The sequence below is a fragment of the Colossoma macropomum genome, unplaced genomic scaffold, assembly GCF_904425465.1.
Source record: "Colossoma macropomum unplaced genomic scaffold, Colossoma_macropomum, whole genome shotgun sequence".
NCBI classification, from domain to species: domain Eukaryota; kingdom Metazoa; phylum Chordata; class Actinopteri; order Characiformes; family Serrasalmidae; genus Colossoma; species Colossoma macropomum.
Genome location: NW_023494809.1, coordinates 1,311,175 through 1,328,623, shown reverse-complemented (window position 1 = coordinate 1,328,623; position 17,449 = coordinate 1,311,175). Strand labels below are relative to the sequence as shown.

Sequence of the window (17,449 nt, the reverse complement as noted above, 5' to 3'; positions counted from 1 at the left end):
CTTTTCTACATAGGGTACATTTCAAATGTATTGTTTCTTTCCAAAAATGTTTTTCGAACACTAAAGTATATTAAGCAAAAAAATTGCTTTGCCATTTTCATATATTTTTGAATATATTTTTATATTTCTTTTCCACATGAGCTACTTTGCTAGTATGAACTGTTAAGTGCCGTAACGTGACCGCCAAGGACGTGACTGTCGCTAATGTGGCTAACTGCTTTAGCTGATGTTAGCTACTTTCAGTCACAGTGAAAATCTATTTCTCTGACTAACATATTGGCCCAGTGCTGAGGGGAATGACCACTGTAGAGGATGATGAGTCTCCAACAGTGTCCAAATATGGTTAGCTGTAGTGTTAGCTTTAGCATTAGCTCATTAGCTTATCTGAAGAGGCAGCCTTCATTTTGTGACAGGAAAAACTATTGGTTTCCTATTTCCTATGTTTGAGTAATAAAACAAAAGTGTTCTTCTGTGTGCTGCTATTTTTTGTGCTGTTGATTGTTTAGCCTCTTTATTCCAGAGCTATAACTTCTAAAAGTAAGTCTACAGCCATACGACTGATTATGGCTTTCATTTATTAACCCTTACGGAGACTCGAATATCAACATTAGTGATGATTTAGGTGTGCAGTTAGCACCATGCTAACTGATTAAGTATGATCTCCTATCACTTGTTAGCCTCTTAGCGCCAGCGCTAAAGCTAAAAAAGTAAACATGAGACACCAAATTTGTCTTGATTGATGTAAATTTGCCTTGATTTGCTAAGGGGGTGAACTATGATAGATTTGATATTTGATATAAATTTGATTCCCTCATTCCCTCATTCAGGGATGCAGATCTGGTCTAAAATATCCCAATTTTTTAATGATTAATATAATGACGATTAAGAAGAGAAAGATGCACTATTAATAACAGTTATGGCGTAAGTCAACGAACAATCACAGGACAGTAAATAAAATGATTCCAGGACCGATTAGTGCTGCTTTTTTTTTGTCATAACTGGTTATTAAGCAAATCCATTTTGGGTGTAATTAGAGTTTTAAACTGTAATTGACAGCTATAATTGATATCTGAAGCTCTTTTGCAGCTCAACTATATACTTTTTTTTCGGCCACCATCCTGCGACCCCTAAAGTGATGTATTTTCAGACAATGGAGGGGTCATGTCCCCTTCAGCACCCCCCTTGAATTTGCACCAATGCCCTCACTATACAGTGTGCTGTGGAAAGCGATGGCGCTGTAGCTTTGGATCGTATACCTTGATGGTAGGCTTGGGAAAAACATTTCGGTGCCCGGGGAAGGCGCTTAATATTACCTGTGTCCGTTTGAGAGGACAGGAGGGTGACATTGTGTTGTGGAAGCTGGCGAGAGAAGATGGATCGGCCCTATTACTTCTGCAGAAGCCATTAGGCAAAGAGAACAGCACAGCACAATCAAACGCATAGGGATATTACAGAGAGAGAGAGAGAGAGGGAGAGAGAGAGAGAGAGAGAGAGAAGGGGGTAAAAGAGTAAAGGATCAGCAGCTGTCCTCAGAGGAGCTGCTTTATTGATATTGGGAAGAATGAAGGATGCTTCCATTACAGCATGTTTGTTTAAGCGAGAAAGGGGAAGAAACGAAGGCCCAGTTCCAATTGGGAGAGATTAGACCTCACTTCCGTCAGACACTTCCACTTGGGAAACAGGATCGCCAACTTTAAATTTGTGCTGTTCCTGATGTGACTGACCAATTCAATTTTTTATATTATTGTATTTTTTTTTGTTTTACTGGCACCCCGATTTTGATCTTAAAAAGTGTTAACAATAATAAAAAGCATATCTCTGTTGTCAGAAGAAATGGTAACTTTACAGGAGAAGGAAAAAACCTACTTTACTTTTAATGTAAGTCAATGGAACCAGAATTTTCTCCCAAGTCATTTTGGGCCGTTTCTTTTTCTCCATTATTCATGAAATTTACACACGCTTTAAAGAGCAACAGGCATTTTCAAATGATGTCAAAAACTGCAGTGATATGCAAGCATGGCACATTTCTAGTCATCGAGGTGTAGTTAAAGTGTAGTAACTGAATGTATTATAGTGTTTGAATTGTATTAGTTGAACTGCTGTAATTGAATGTATTGTAGTAGTCGAAGTGCAGCATTTGAATATAATACATAGTTGAAATGCAGTTCAATTGTGAAAGTTCAATTTCAGTAAGTGACCACTATTGGAGTTGAAATTTATTAGCTATAAATCAAAGTGAGGTAATTGAATGTATCATAGTATTTCAATATATTACAGTGGCTAGTTGAAATTCAGTAATTGAAGTGCAGCAGTGTAGTGTATTATTGAAGGTAAAATATAGTTGTAATAGTTGAATTTCAGTAGCTGAAATTTAGTTGTAATAGTTGAATTTCAGTGGCTGATTTTTATTTTTGAAACGTATTAATTGAAGTGCAGTAATTGAACATATTACAGTGACTAGTTGAAATGCTGTGATTGAATATATTATAGTGGCTAGTTGAAATGCAGTTGTTGAAGTGCAGTAATTGAATGTATTATAGTTGCTAGTTGAAATGCAGTTGTTGAAGTGCAGTAACTGAGTATATTATAGTTGCTAGTTGAAATGCAGTAGTTGAAATGCAGTAATTGAATGTATTATAGTTGCTAGTTGAAATGCAGTAGTTGAAATGCGGTAATTGAATATATTATAGTGGCTAGTTGAAATGCAGTAGTTGAAATGCGGTAATTGAATGTATTATAGTTGCTAGTTGAAATGCAGTAGTTGAAATGCGGTAATTGAATATATTATAGTGGCTAGTTGAAATGCAGTAGTTGAAATGCGGTAATTGAATGTATTATAGTTGCTTCAGTTGAAGGACGTTTGAGTGTTTTAAGCAGCAGAAAGTCTCTATGAGATTGAGGCTCCTCTGAGAAAAGCCCATCATGATCATGCTGAAATCCCACGCTGGAGTCACTGTTCACTAAACACACACAGAGTGGGACTGTGGGTAATTTCCCCGAAACTGTTTCTGTACAAGAGGGACTGTAACGGTTTCCGTTTGCCTCAACAGAGGGCCTCTTCACAAATTACAGTGAGAAACAGAAGGGTGGTTTCACTTGGGTCCTCATACACAGGAGGCTTCTCTCTCTCTCTCTCTCTCTCTCTCTCTCTCTCTCCCTCTCTCTCTCTCTCTCTCCCTCTCTCTCTCCCTCTCTCTCTTTCCAGTTTCTATGATGTAGCTCGAAGCAGCAGCCTTGTAAAACCACAGCTTTACACACTATGTCCCCTGGGGCAGCAGTGAATTCACAGATAGTCTTACTAGTGTATATATATGTAGTACATATACAGTATATAGTATGTGTATGTATATGTATATTGCATGCATGGGACATTATTATTATTATTATTATTATTATTATTATTATTATTATTATCATTATTATCATTATTATTATTGTTATCATTATTATTGGTAATAGTAGTAGTAGTAGTAGTAATAGTAATATTACTTATACGTAAGTAATACACATGGGATATCCTGAAAAGGTACAACAAACATACTCACTTGCATTGAGCTAATTTCCTGTGTAAAGGTGAGACTCTTGCCTATGTCCAGGCTGAGCTCTTATTGCCGTAAATCTCCCTGTGTTTGACCTGCAGAGTGACCGACCCCTCTGCTCAGCTCAGAGCTTGTAATTGAAGCACGTTTGAACTACAGAATATGAAAGAGTAGATGTGGGGGGGGGCATCACCATTAAAAACACTTCTTATCTGCTTAACCATCAGTTTTATTTTAAGACCCGTCATGCTCGCGCCGCCGACCGACAGCGTGACAAAGAGCCTTTTTACAGGAAGAGGCTTTTTAAATGAAAAACACCAGCTTCACCTCCTGAGATTATACACCCAGACTTTCCTCGTTTTTTTCTGCAGATGTTGACGTTTTATCATTCGCATCCTTCGCTGTTGTTTACGGCCTGTGTCTCCCCTACAAAATGATATCCTGATGTTCTTTATGGCCTTTTAACTGAACCATTTAACCCTCAGTGCTGTATCATTGTTACTGCTGTTTTAAATGTAATAATATAATAACGTAATTAAGTACCTACACATTGACTCACATTTTATATTAAATTCTGTATCAGCAGGTTTGAGTCTGCACCTATGACTTTATTTGGCTCAGTGTAAAAAATGAGACAAAAACAAGGTAAAAATGTAATGGAGTTTTTCTTTCAGCAAAACAAGACAGTACTGACAACAACTTTTCATCAAATGTAAAACTTAATAAAATATTTCCTCTTTAAACATAAATGTGGCACATGCACTTTCCACAAAGAGCTAGGAGTGAGAATTACTCAGGATCTACTATAAAGTATTCAGTATCTGTGATAAATTATTCCATATATGCTATGAATTATTCAGGATCCACAGTGAATTATTCAGTATCTATGATGAATAATTCAGGATCTACTATGAACTATTCACTAGCTACCGTAAAACAAATGTGTTCTGTAGTAATGAGAGCGAGGAGTTGAGGACCTACATACAGACCCTTATGCTCCATTCACATGTTTACTGTAGATGTTTACTGTATTCCATTGTTTTCAATGGAGCCACGACCGCAGCGGTGAGCAGAACGCTCCGTCAAGAGTTCAGTGTTCCCAGTTTCTGAAATAAACCGGACGTTGGTTTTTTTGGGTAGCTATGGACGTCATCCGTAGCTGCCGCAGAGCATCCTCCAGTCTTTCTCCACCTTAAATAATTTACACTGCTATAGCTCTCGTCTGATAATCATCCGTTTTCGCCAGCACCGCAGTCGCCATGCCAACGTTTGCACAGCTTCATGATGCCGTCAGCCACGAACCGCTATGAGGTACGGAATGACCTTGTTTTCCAACATAAACATAGGCAGCATTAGAGTTTAAGAGGTTAACTGCTTCTCCTTTTACAATGCAATGAGGTCAGGGGGTCAAGCGTCCTCATCTGGGTCAGTTAATATCACTAGAGCAGTGAAGGGTATGAGGGCGCTACTCCTGTGGAAGACGCTGTGTAATCCAGAGTGGACCTGTCCAGACCTCATCTGGACATTTCATCTTGTAAATGCGTTTTTCTTTTTTGCGCCTGTCATTTTTCTTTAGGTCCACTTGTGACATTTTTATGGGTGCATAAACAGCCATAATTCATTTTCACATGATCATTTTCCAACCTATCTTTACCACTTTATTAAATACTTGTTACTGTGCTGATAAGACTGATATATGTAAGTGACCTCTATTCTGATTGGCTGCCCTGTATTGTTTCTCATTCAAAAAGCAATCTGGGCTGAAACACACCTTATAACTTAAACTTCAGTGGGCAGGGCTAAACTGCTGTAGCCCGAATGTCTGGAAAAGTTGGTTTTTGTGACATCACAAACACAACTGGCAACTTGTTAATGGTACAATTTGAAATTTGAGCAGTGCTTACATGCTACGTCAAAGTCTTTACTTCAAAAAAAGCTGGGAAAATACAGTTTTAGATGATATGGGCCCTTTAAACATCGCTGGCAGTTGAGGCTGCTGCTTTTGACCTTCTCAGTAAAACTCCTTGAGGAAAAGATGCTGAGTGTACACACGGAGAGGCTCTGAGAGAGAGAGAGAAGGGGAGAGAGAGAGAGACATTAACATGGTGAAGAGCTCTTTTCCCTGTCAGCTTTGCCTCGTTGAGTGACTTCATAAATCTTTTTGCTCTGTGAACTCTTTCAGTCACTAACGCAACAGTTCCTCTAGCTTGCTTTGGCAAGTCTTTCATGCCACATCGCACAAAATCTGTCTACACTCTGCTTTTTAAATGCAATCCAAGACGGATTGATGATGAAGAGAAGGGACGGTTTCTCCTCCGGATCTCCACAGGCCCACCAGGCCGCCGATATTAGCTTTATTTAGTGCTCAGTCTCATGCAGTTAACCGTGCGAGCTCCTCCATCGCGTATGCACTTTGAAACATTTTGTTGAATTATTTCTCACTCGTGGCTCATAGAAACAAGCAGAGAAGTTCGGTGCAAAGTTCAGATTCTAAACTTTCAAACTACATTCCTGTTTGTATGTAGAAGAGGAGACCTTTTAATATGATTTGAAGTTATTTTGTGTGCATCCTTCACATTTCTGCTGTTTTTATCTTTTTGACATCAGTACAAACAGAGAGAGGTCAGAAGTGCAGAAGCTGACTGTACAGGATGTAAATGTCATTATGTGACTATGCAAATAATTCAGTATTCATGCAATTACATATAAATAAGTAACGTGTACTGAAAATATAGCACAGTGACAATAATGTACTGTTTAGTGCTGTCAAACAACTAATTGCGATTAATCACACCTGTAGTTGTCAAATCAGTCCTCGCTGACCTCCAGCCAGTCCACATTTTTGCTCCAGCACAACTTGCAACACACAGCAGATAGAGCGAAATATGAGGACCATCTGGGGGTCCCTGAGGGAGACTGAGCTACACAAAATAATGTGATTAATCGCGACTAATCACAGTAGTTTTTTGTAGCTAATCCCAATTAATTGCATTTGTCTTAACCCTAAAGAAAGTTTTTTTTCCAATTTTCCAAGTTTCCAAGGCTGTTCATTTGTTCGATTAAATAATAGGAATAATTAATCATATTTAATTTTTTTCATGTTTGGTTAAATTTGAAAGGCGAAATATTTAAATTTAAAAAAAAGGACTGCATTCCGTTACAGCTATATGAGAGGACAAAATAAGCGTCATAAAAATGTATTTATTACTTTCAATAATGCAGTAACGTTATTGTCACTGTAATTTCCACAGAGTTTCCAGTTTTCATCATCGATGTCCAGTGAGAGCAACAGTGTCTGCATGTTCTAACAATGAGTGTATATATCTTATATATACAGTCAAAGAGCGTACATAGCATCTATCACATACACAGTCAATGAGTATGTATATCATATGTATCATATCTACAGTCAATAAGTATATATGTCGCTGTTGTCACAAGAAAACCTTGTATCTCCAAAATGGTAACTTTACAGGAGAAGGGAAAAACCTACTTTAAATTTAAGTCAATGGAACCAGAGTCTTTTCCAAGTCATTTTGGGCCGTTTCTTTTGGTCCATTCATCAAGAAAATTAGATACAACATAGGACAATGGGTACAAATTATGCCAAATACTGAAAAACAACAATTTTTTTTTTTCACACGTAATTTCTAACCATATTTGTTTTGTCCGTTTTAACATAATGCATCATGAAATTTACACACAATATAAAGGACAACAAATAATGATGATAATTGTCTTTATACATATATATATATATATGTATATATATATATGTACACACACAGTCAAAGAGTGTATGTATACATATATCATATACACAGTCAATGAGTGTATATATCATGCATATCTTATATATGCAACCAATGAGTGTATATAGAGCTCCACTAAGCTGCTGGTGTTGTTAGTTTGCAGCTGTTTGATTTATCCATAGTTCTTCTCCGAGCATCTGTCTAGCTCAGTCTGCTGAAGGAGTTGAAGGTATCGCTTTAAAAACGTTTAAAAGCTGTATTGGAGCTCCAGTCAAAATGGTAACTTTACAGGAGAAGGAAAAAACATACTTTACTTTTCATGTAAGTCAATGGAACCAGAGTTTTTTCCAAGTCATTTTGGGCCGTTTCTTTTGGTCCATTCATCATGAAATCTAAAAACAGTGCAAAGAACAACAGGCATTTTCAAATTATGATGATGCAGGTATCGCTTTAAAAACGTTTAAAAGCTGTATTGGAGCTCCAATCACAGATTCTTCCACAGTAACATACAGCGCGCTGCAGATTGTCTTTCTCTCACAGTGTTAATACTGCTAATAATAATAACTCCAGAGCTCTGAGGGTTAACCATGTTGACTTTGATTATGAATAGCATCGCTATCAGAGAATGATTTTATGACCAAAGGTGTTTTTTTGTTGAGCCTGGATGGAAAAAAGGCATTAGCTACAGAATCAGCAGTTTAGCAATATCGAAGTGTGCTGCGCAGACACATTTGGACGGGTACGTGTGTGTTTACAGAAGCTCGGGGACTTCTGCAGCTCTGTCCTGCCGTTAAGCAACTTGCTTTATGAGGTTTTCAGCGCTGAGTGCTGAGTCATCATAGAAAAGAAAAGTTCAGATCAAAACTAAAGAGCACAGGATAGAGAGAGAGAGAGGGAGGGAGAGAGGGAGAGAGAGAGGGAGGGGAAGAAGAGAAAGAATAAAACACATAACTCTTTAGGGAGGGGAGGAGGGGGTGTGATAAAGCTGTCTGGATGACAGGTTTATAATGCTCTTTATCTCTCTCTCTCTGATAGGCCTGTCATCCTGCCATGCATGTGAAACACCGTTACACAGGATTTGAATCATTTGCCACCAATTTTCTTCTCTAACAAACATCACCCTGCATGCATGTGATGATTTGCTACCTGTTGAGGCTCATAGTCAGATTTCCTCAACTGCTTATAATAGTGTTGGACCAGTACTGTATCAGTATCTGTGTCGATATTGGCGCCTAAAGGTGCAGTGTGTAAGATTTAGTGGCATCTAGTGGTGTTGCAGCCAAACAAATCCACCTCCCTCACCCTTCCCTTTCCAAGCGTGTAGTAGAACCTACAGTGGCTGTCGGGTTTTCTGCCTTTGCCTGTCATGTTTTTGCTTCTTTGACGTTGAGAACCACCCACGCACTCATTGTTTCGTTATCAGTGAGTGCGTTTACATGCACGCAATAATCTGATAACTGCAGAAAATGAGATTTTGTCAGTAATCCGATCAACGCATTTATATGCACTTGAGTAATCAGATAATGGGGAAACTCCGGGTCTACATGAGTTAGACAATAATCAGATTTCTGCTTTGCAACCAACCAATAAACTCACAGAAGAAGATGTGATGTAAACATAGCATAAAACTTAAACTTAATGCCGCAGCCTTTTTAAAAATACACCACTTTACCTGTGTATGTGAATGTATTTGGTTTCAGTGTCGCTCCAAAAATGTTTTGCTGCGTCTTGCGGTAACACTGCTTACTTAATTCCGGTCTGTTTTCGCCCATGCACAGACTGAGAAATCCGAAAGAAATCAGAGTAAGAGTTTACATGCGCTGAGAAATCTGATTACTGAGCTAAAATCCAGCCTCTTTATCAGATTTCTTATACGGATTTTTTAGACCTTACTCTGATCTAAGAAATCAGAGTATGCAGTTTACATGACCGTTTGAATAATCAGATAACTGCAGAAATCTGATTATGATCCACTCACTTTATTAGGAACACCCGCCTTGTATTTCCACTAACTGGCCACTTTGTTAGAAACACCTACCTTGTACTTCCACTGGGCTCTTTATCACAGCCCTAAAAGAGAACTGGAAATAGTACTAGTTAATATTGCATACTGTACTATTATGACTATTATAGTCAGGGGTTAAATTAGAATTTCGGAGAGGAGCCCTGTTTTTTCCGTGCGTGTGGTAGTATGTGGTGTTCTATGCAGTTCTCAGGTCTGACATCATGAAAATGTGATTAAAATGAACAGCCCCTTGTTTCTGTCTTAGTACCCTAATTAAGAGAACTAAAGTACGTGAGTCTTTTTAGTATTCTTCGTTTGTCAGTTCTGGCATCTCAGTGATATCAAGATGAAAGTTAAACTGAAGTCTTTAAACTAGCAAAGTAAACTGTTCCAAACAATTATATCTTCTATCTGAAATCAGAAACCTTTCCTGTCCTGTTTAACTGTGTACTGGTGAAATGGTTCTGCACTGTACAACACTATACCAGAGTTCAACGACATCCAGTCAGATTCGGAAAGATTCTTCTAAAACGGTGAAAACGGTGTTCTCCTCTTCCTCCCTCGTTCCTTCTCCTTTGGCCGTGTGTTAGGAGGCCCTGGTCTGCTGCTTTGAAGGTCACAGATGGGGGGAACTCAGAGTGATTCAGCTGCACTGAACCCCCATCAACAATTTATAGAGACGTAGGAGGGAAATCTATCTTTCTCTCTCCTCTCTCTCTCTCTCTCTCTCTCTCTCTCTCTCTCTCTCTTTTCCCCTCTCTCTCTCTACCTCTCTTTAAGCATATCCTACTCTTTCTCTCCCTTCTCTGTCTTTCCCTCCCTCTCTCTCTCTCACTCTGTGTGGGCTGGTGTTTCTCAGTCTTTGAGTGTCCATCTGTCTCTCCGAGCTGCTGGATTAGAAGCTCCTGTGAGCAGCTCTGTGTATATACAGCGTTCAGAGACCCAGATTTCAGCACTGTTACAGTAACTACTGCACACACACACACACACACACACACACACACACACACACTCAGTCTGTTTAGAAAAAGGCTGTTCTGGTTCTCTTTCACTTTTTAAAACCACAAATTGACTAAGAGGTGCATGAGGAAGAACTAAAGCTTTATACATTCACTGGCCACTTTATTAGAAACACCTACCTTGTATTTGCACTGACTGGCCACTTTATTAGAAACACCTACTTTGTATTTGCACTGACTCGCCACTTTATTAGAAACACCTACCTTGTACTTCCAAAAACTGCCCACTTTATTAGAAACACCTACCATGTGCTTCCACTGACTGGCCACTTTATTAGAAACACCTACCCTGTATTTTCACTAACTGGCCACTTTATTAAAAACACCTACCTTGTATTTGCACTGACTGGCCACTTTATTAGAAACACCTACCTTGCACTTCCAAAAACTGGCCACCTTATTAGAAACACCTACCTTGTATTTCCACTCACTGGCCACTTTATTAGAAACACCTACCTTGTGCTTCCTGTCCCTGGCCACTTTATTAGAAATGCCTATCCTATAACTCTTCTTCATAGGTAAAACGTTACTGGACTGTAGTCTGTCTGTGTCACTGCTTGGTTGAGACTGGTCCACCACCCATAAATATCCATCCAAGAGCAGCTCTGTGTTGTGCCTTGTGAAGGTCTAGAGGGTGGCTAACACAGGCTGTGCATCAACAGATGATCTACAGTCTGTAACTGTACATCAGCAAGGAGGAGCTACAAGAGAGGGGTTTCTGATAAAGTGGCCGGGTAAGGCAGCATACTGCAATAGTGACAAAAGCAACAATGACTTATTAAGCAGGCCATATGCTGCTGAGTGAGCGTCTGAGATGTGTGCTGGTGCGTGTTTACCCGGAGGGTTTGCTTCCACGCGGCCTGAGGGGACACTGATATGAACGTTCAGACGGGGAACAGCAGGATCCTGTTTGGAATGCGCTGTTTACTCCCCCACAAAAAAATAAAAACAACACTCAGACGCCTACGAGGCTGAAGTCCAAAGATGAAACCCCCTGCTGAAAGAACATCTCCGCCAAAGCAAACAAACAAGACAACCTCGGACTTTCCCCTTTAACGCCCCGACTGTTTACTGAGCAAAGAAAGCCGGGTGCACCATCCCCAAACTTTATTCCCCAAACAGAGCCATGAACAAAACAGGAAAAAATAAAAGGCAAACAGAGGCAGCGTCCTAAATCACACCCAATCCACTATATAGTGCACTAGAATGCATTTTCTAGTGGTGTTTGAAAACATGGTGGAGAACATTTGGTGTGTTATTACAGTCTTACAGTGGACTGCAACAGTACAAAGTGAACACAGCATACCCATAATGCACTGCATCGTTTGGTTTGAAGAATCACTGACAAGCTAATTACATCAGATAATTATATCATGATAATTATATCAAATTCCTGATGGGAAAACGATAGAGCTGAGAGTGACATTACTGCTACTGAGTGCTGATTGGTTAGCATTACTGCTACTGAGCGCTGATTGGTTAGCATTACTGCTACTGAGCGCTGATTGGTTAGCATTACTGCTACTGAGTGCTGATTGGTTAGCATTACTGCTACTGAGCGCTGATTGGTTAGCATTACTGCTACTGAGTGCTGATTGGTTGGCATTAAAGCTACTGAGCGCTGATTGATTAGCATTACTGATACTGAGTGCTGATTGGTTAGCATTACTGCTACTGAGTGCTGATTGGATGGCGAACTGACGATTTTCTCTCCCCTATAGTAGTGTACTAGTGCTCTAATGTAGGGAATATTGTTTAGGGGGCCATTTCTGTTTTCTATAATAGTGCTTTATAAAGGGCTCCAGTGTAGAGAAAGATAGAGAGAGAGAGACAGTGAGAGATAGAGGAAGTCAGCAGAGCAGGAAAGAGTGATAGTCTTGGGTCAGTAAAGGATGTGAATGAGTGTATTTATTGCTCATTGTTTTCTTTCTGCCTCTCTCTCCTCTCTCTCTCTCAGCTTCTCTTTCTCTCTCTCTCAGCATTTCTCTCTCTCTCTCAGCATCTCTCTCTCTCTCTCTTTCTCTCTCTCTCTCTCAGCATCTCTCTCTCTCTCTTTCTCTCTCTCTCTCCTCTCTCTCTCAGCTTCTCTTTCTCTCTCTCTCAGCATTTCTCTCTCTCTCTCTCAGCATCTCTCTCTCTCTCTCTCTCTCTCTCTCTCTATGTGGGCCAGTGTTTCTCTCTCAGCCTTGATCCTCAGACGCGCTGTTTACAGATCATTGTGGAAACGCTGAATTCGCTTTAAAAGACCCTCACTCGGCTCCCGCGGGGAGGCGGCCACTCAGCAGCGGGCAAGGACAGGAAGTGGCAGCTGCGGAGTGACCACTGCCTGAGAGCGGGTGTGTGGCGTGACTTTTGACCCCGATAAGCTTTTTGATGACTGCAGCTGGATGTGGACTGCAGAGCTCCTCAGGCATGCAGACCACCCCCCCCCACACACACAGGACACGACTGGTCACACGTTCTGCTGAAACAGCATCATCCTGTTCCTGTTATGGTCCAACATCAGGAGCACTAAATCACCGCACAACCACACGAGAGCTTGAGAACCCGACTGTGCGCATCAGGTTCGGACATTGGTTCTCAAATATGTGTCCGTCTCAGGTCAGGGTCAGGTTTCATGTTTGGGTTCTCACAGCACGCCTCCTTTCATTTGCAGCCCTTCAGGCTGGAGTCCTCACTCGTGTTACTGACAGCATTCAGCGCTGAGCTCCGCGAGGCTCACGGCACTGAGAGGACAGCTGAGTGCAACAAAAAGGGCTTTATTTTTCATTTGTTTGACCAAAAATATGTTTTATGATTTATTTTTTAGTGTGTTTTAGGGTTAAACTGGTAAAGGCTGATATGATGCTATATCAGCTCCACCCAGCATGAGAACAGCGCAGTGTGGACAGTTTATCCCAAAGAGGTTTGGGATGTTGTTGAAAGCCATTGCTGATGCATTTGTTAAAGCAGAACGCAAACTTAAGACTTAAGCTTGTTGTTGAACAGCTGACTATTGTGTTATGTCTTATTATTTTATCCGACTGAAATTTTTTCAGGCTCGGGTCAGTTTCAGGCTCAAATGATGTTGGTTGGGTCGGGTCAGGACAGAATTTTGTCAAGGTCAGTTTTAGCCTTAAACTTGATCCTGTGGGTCGGATCGGTTCAGAATTTATTCAGGCCTGGGTCAGTCCCGAGCTCAAAGCTTGGGTCATGTCAGACAGAATTTTGTTGGGCTTGGGTCAGTTTCAGACTCAAAACTTGATCATGTGGATCAGGCCGGTTCGGACATGATTTTGTGAGGCTCGAGTCGGTTTCGGACTCAAAATGTGATGTGGGTCAAGTCAGGTTTGACAGAATTTTGTCAGCTCAGGTCAGATTTGGACACTAAACTTGAAGTGGGTCGGATCGGCTTCTGGCAGAATTTGTTTGTTGTTTAGCTTGAGTCAATTTCAGCATTAAAACTTGTTTTGCAGTCAGTTTTGGACTTGAAACTTGATGATGTTGGTCAGTTCAGGTTCAGACAGATGTTTGTCGGGCTTGGGTCAGTTTCTGACTTAATGAGTACTTAATGATCTTGGTCAATTCAGGTAGGTTTGGACAAAATTTTGTCCAGGTTTGGTTCTGACTCAAAACTTGATTATGATTCTGACCAGAATTTTAATGGGCTCAGGTCAGTTTCGGACTCAGAACTTGATTAGGTTTGGGTCAGGTTGGGCTTAGATAGAACTTTTTTAGGCTCGGGTCGGGTTCAGACTCAAAACTCAATGTGGGTGAAGTCAGGTTCGGACTGTATTTTGCCATCTCAGGTCAGATTTGGACACAAAACTTGATGAAGTGGGTTGGGTTTGATCAGCTTCTGGCAGAATTTTGTTGGGCTTGGGTCAATTTCAGAATCTAATCTTGATTTGCGGTCAGTTTTGGACTTTGACATGTTGGTCTGTTCAGGTTCAGACAGATGTTTGTTGGGCTTGGGTCAGTTTCTGACTGAGTACTTCATAATGTTGGTCGGTTTGGGTCAGGTTTGGACAAAATTCTGTTGGGCTCAGGTCAGTTTTGGACTCGAGACTTGATGATGTGGTTTGGATTGAGTTGGGCTTGGATGGAATTTTGTTGGGCTCAGGTCAGTTTTGGACTCTAAACATGATCAAGTTTGGGTCAGGTTGGGTTCTTACAGAGTTTTGTTGGGCTCAGGTCAGTTTTGGACTCGAGACTTGATGATGTGGTTTGGATTGAGTTGGGCTTGGATGGAATTTTGTTGGGTCAGGTCAGTTTTGGACTCTAAACATGATGTAGTTTGGGTCGGGTTGGGTTCTTACAGTTTTTTTTTTAGTTCAGTTCAGTTTCGGGCCTGGACAAATGGGTCAGGTTCAGACTCAAAAGTAGATGCGGGTCGAGTCGGGCTTGGACAGTTCACTAGGTTGTTTTTTGGCCCTTAAAAATAAGACATGTTCAAAACAAGCCAGTGTCTTTGCATTCTAAGCAGAAAGGCTTATCCGTTCTTTTCAAGCTGAATCAGAAAGCAACATTATCTGTATCTCTCTCACCCTCTCCCTCTCTCTCTCTCACACTCAGCCAGCTCAGGCCGACCCTCGCTGATGTCTCTATGGCTTATGGAAATGAGGCAGAGGAACCTATTGAAAGTGAGAGTGTGTGGTGAGATCTGAAAGCCGACGCAGCGGGGAAGAAAATCTGCTCTGGCTGTGGTCCTAATTAAACACAGCTTCAAAACCCAGAACACCCCCAAAACCCCCTCACTGAACCTCTGTGGCACCGTCCACCCTTCAGCCGTATGCGCAAGCACTTTTTTGCGGCTAATTTGTGTGATAATGCATGGAGTGATCGATAATCGAAAGACATTTAAGCGGCGTATAATTAATGTCAGAGAATTCAGAGCCTCCATTTCTGGGACGTTTATTTCGCTATACATTACAGCCCTGCGGTTCTTATGCTAATGAAACAAGGTTAACAGCAGCTGCCCTGAGGCCCGAACTGCACGCACTTTAAATGCTAAGTGAGCTCAAACTGCAGAATGTGCACTGTCCTGGCTTATGGGAAGGAAAGGACAGCAGCAGATACAGAACAACACACATCCACAGAGTGAAGTGTATCTTCAAATATTAGGCTGGCTTTGCACAGTGAAACTTTCACACAACTTTGAAACCTACATGAAACTAAATTGCCATAGAGTTTCACAGTGTGAAATCCTCCTGCAACTCATTTGAAACCTGTCTGCAACAGTTGCAGGTGTCTCAACTTCATTTTTTCTTTTACAATTGATGCAGTTTCATTAGTAATTATATATGATGTATCAAGAAAACATATTCATTTTTACACCACTATCAAACCTGGATAGTTTTTATCACAGCATCTGGTATCATCCACAGCACTCGGCTGGTCATCATAAATTGGACATCTGGACATGTTTTGGACATGATTCCTAAATGAAACTGGCCCAGGGCTCTGCGTGGGCAGCTTAGGGGGCGTGGCCATGCAAAGTGGCTTTCGGGGTGTGTCACACTCCTGGTTAAAAATGGACAGTTGTTGTTGTTGTTGTTGCTGTTGATACTGTTGGTGTTGTTAATGTGTTGTTGCGGTTATTAGAGTAATTGTGTCTGAGGAGGGTGGGATTTGTAGGTAACTAGTGCTTAGAAGTGTCTACCTCCACCATGTGTCGCGTCCTCCTGCATTACCCCTCCCTGTGTTTAGTTTTCGGGCTAGCACTGGGTTTAGAAGTGGGCGATATGGCAAACGATACTTCACGATACTTCAAGAAATTTTCACAAAGCACAGTTTGTCATGATAATTATTTTGTCAGATGTGATCAGTTGGAAGAGAAAAAAAAGAACCAGAAGCGCTTTTTTCTTAAAAAATACTATCAAAAACTGTGAACACAATGATTTTATTCAATATTTGTCAAACTGTGTTGCACTGAATCCTGGTAAACGGGGCTAATTTTGCTCTCTTTACAATGAAACACTGCAGTTAGTGTTCTACTAGTACTGACGATATTCATGATATGGTCAGAAAAGCATTTTGTATTGACATAATTTTTCACGATAACGATATATATTGTCTTATTGCCCAGCCCTAGGCAATAGCTGGGCATTTTGCTGCTTCTGTTAAAGTGGCTGTTCAAAATAAAAGAGCATTCACCCAGATTTCTTCTTCTGCACCGACACTGCAATACATTTTTTTTTCAATACCTTTTTGTAACCCCCAAAAAATACTGTCCGCAGAGACATACAGGCTAAATCAGCAGATTGCCACTCGCAGACTTTGCTCTGATCCAGCTTGAGGCAGGAGAACTCCGTGGAAAGCCTTGCCGCTGGATCCTTCCAAACCACACTCAGTCTAAACGTGCAATTTCAGGCCCAGAAGGCTTTAACCTCACACACACACACAGTGTGTTAAAAGCTCGCGCCACGCTGGCCGTACACTTCCAGTGCAGTCCAAGCAGGACAAACACATCACTGTCATTACATAACACAGTGTGTGGAGCGCAGGAGGGGCACAACACATCACAGCAAATAGACACGGCCACTTTAGTAGAAACACCTCCCTTGTAGCTCTACTGTGTCGTACAGTTAGAATCTGTAGCCCATCTTTTGATGCGCAGTTTGTCTTAGCCATCCCTCTAATCCTTTATCAGTGGTCAGTTTCTCGACCTAGCAGTGACACTGGCGTGTGTAAAAGCCTCAGCAGCACCACTGTGTCTGATACACTCCATGTTAGTGTCGGTGCTGTGCTGAGAGTGGACCTCCAACCAAATAATATCTGGACAACAGCAGTCCAGTGGTCACAAACTGACCAGTGATGAATGGGATAGAGGGAAGCTGATAAACCGTGCAGCAAGACATGGACTAGTCTGTAATTTTACACCAGCATAGTGGAGCTATGGCAGTAATTGTAAATGTTTCTAATAAAGTGGCCAGTTCAGTAGAAATAAAAAGTGTTTCTAATAAAGTGGCCTAAGAGGGATACCACAAGGTAGGTGTTTCTAATAAAGTGGCCAGTGAAGGGGAGCACAGTGTTTCTAATAAAGTGTCCACAGTGAGTGGAGGTATTCGGTTGCCGTTTCTAATAAAGTGGCCAATGAGTGAAGGTACTCGGTAGGTGTTTCTAATGAAGTGGCCAGTGAGTGAAGGTACTCGA

The 17,449-nt window shown here is 41.0% G+C and overlaps 1 protein-coding gene and 1 long non-coding RNA gene across 3 annotated transcripts in view; both read left to right on the top strand.

Annotated features, from left to right (window-relative positions):
* The window catches only part of LOC118799029 (mannosyl-oligosaccharide 1,2-alpha-mannosidase IA), a 321,766-nt gene that overhangs the window by 28,472 nt on the left and 275,845 nt on the right, over window positions 1–17,449 (top strand). The gene's annotated exons all lie outside the window — the stretch shown is intronic.
* LOC118799030 lies at window positions 12,550–15,025 on the top strand. The gene is made up of 2 exons (XR_005006089.1): window positions 12,550–14,488; window positions 14,562–15,025. It is a non-coding gene; the product is annotated as an uncharacterized LOC118799030 (long non-coding RNA).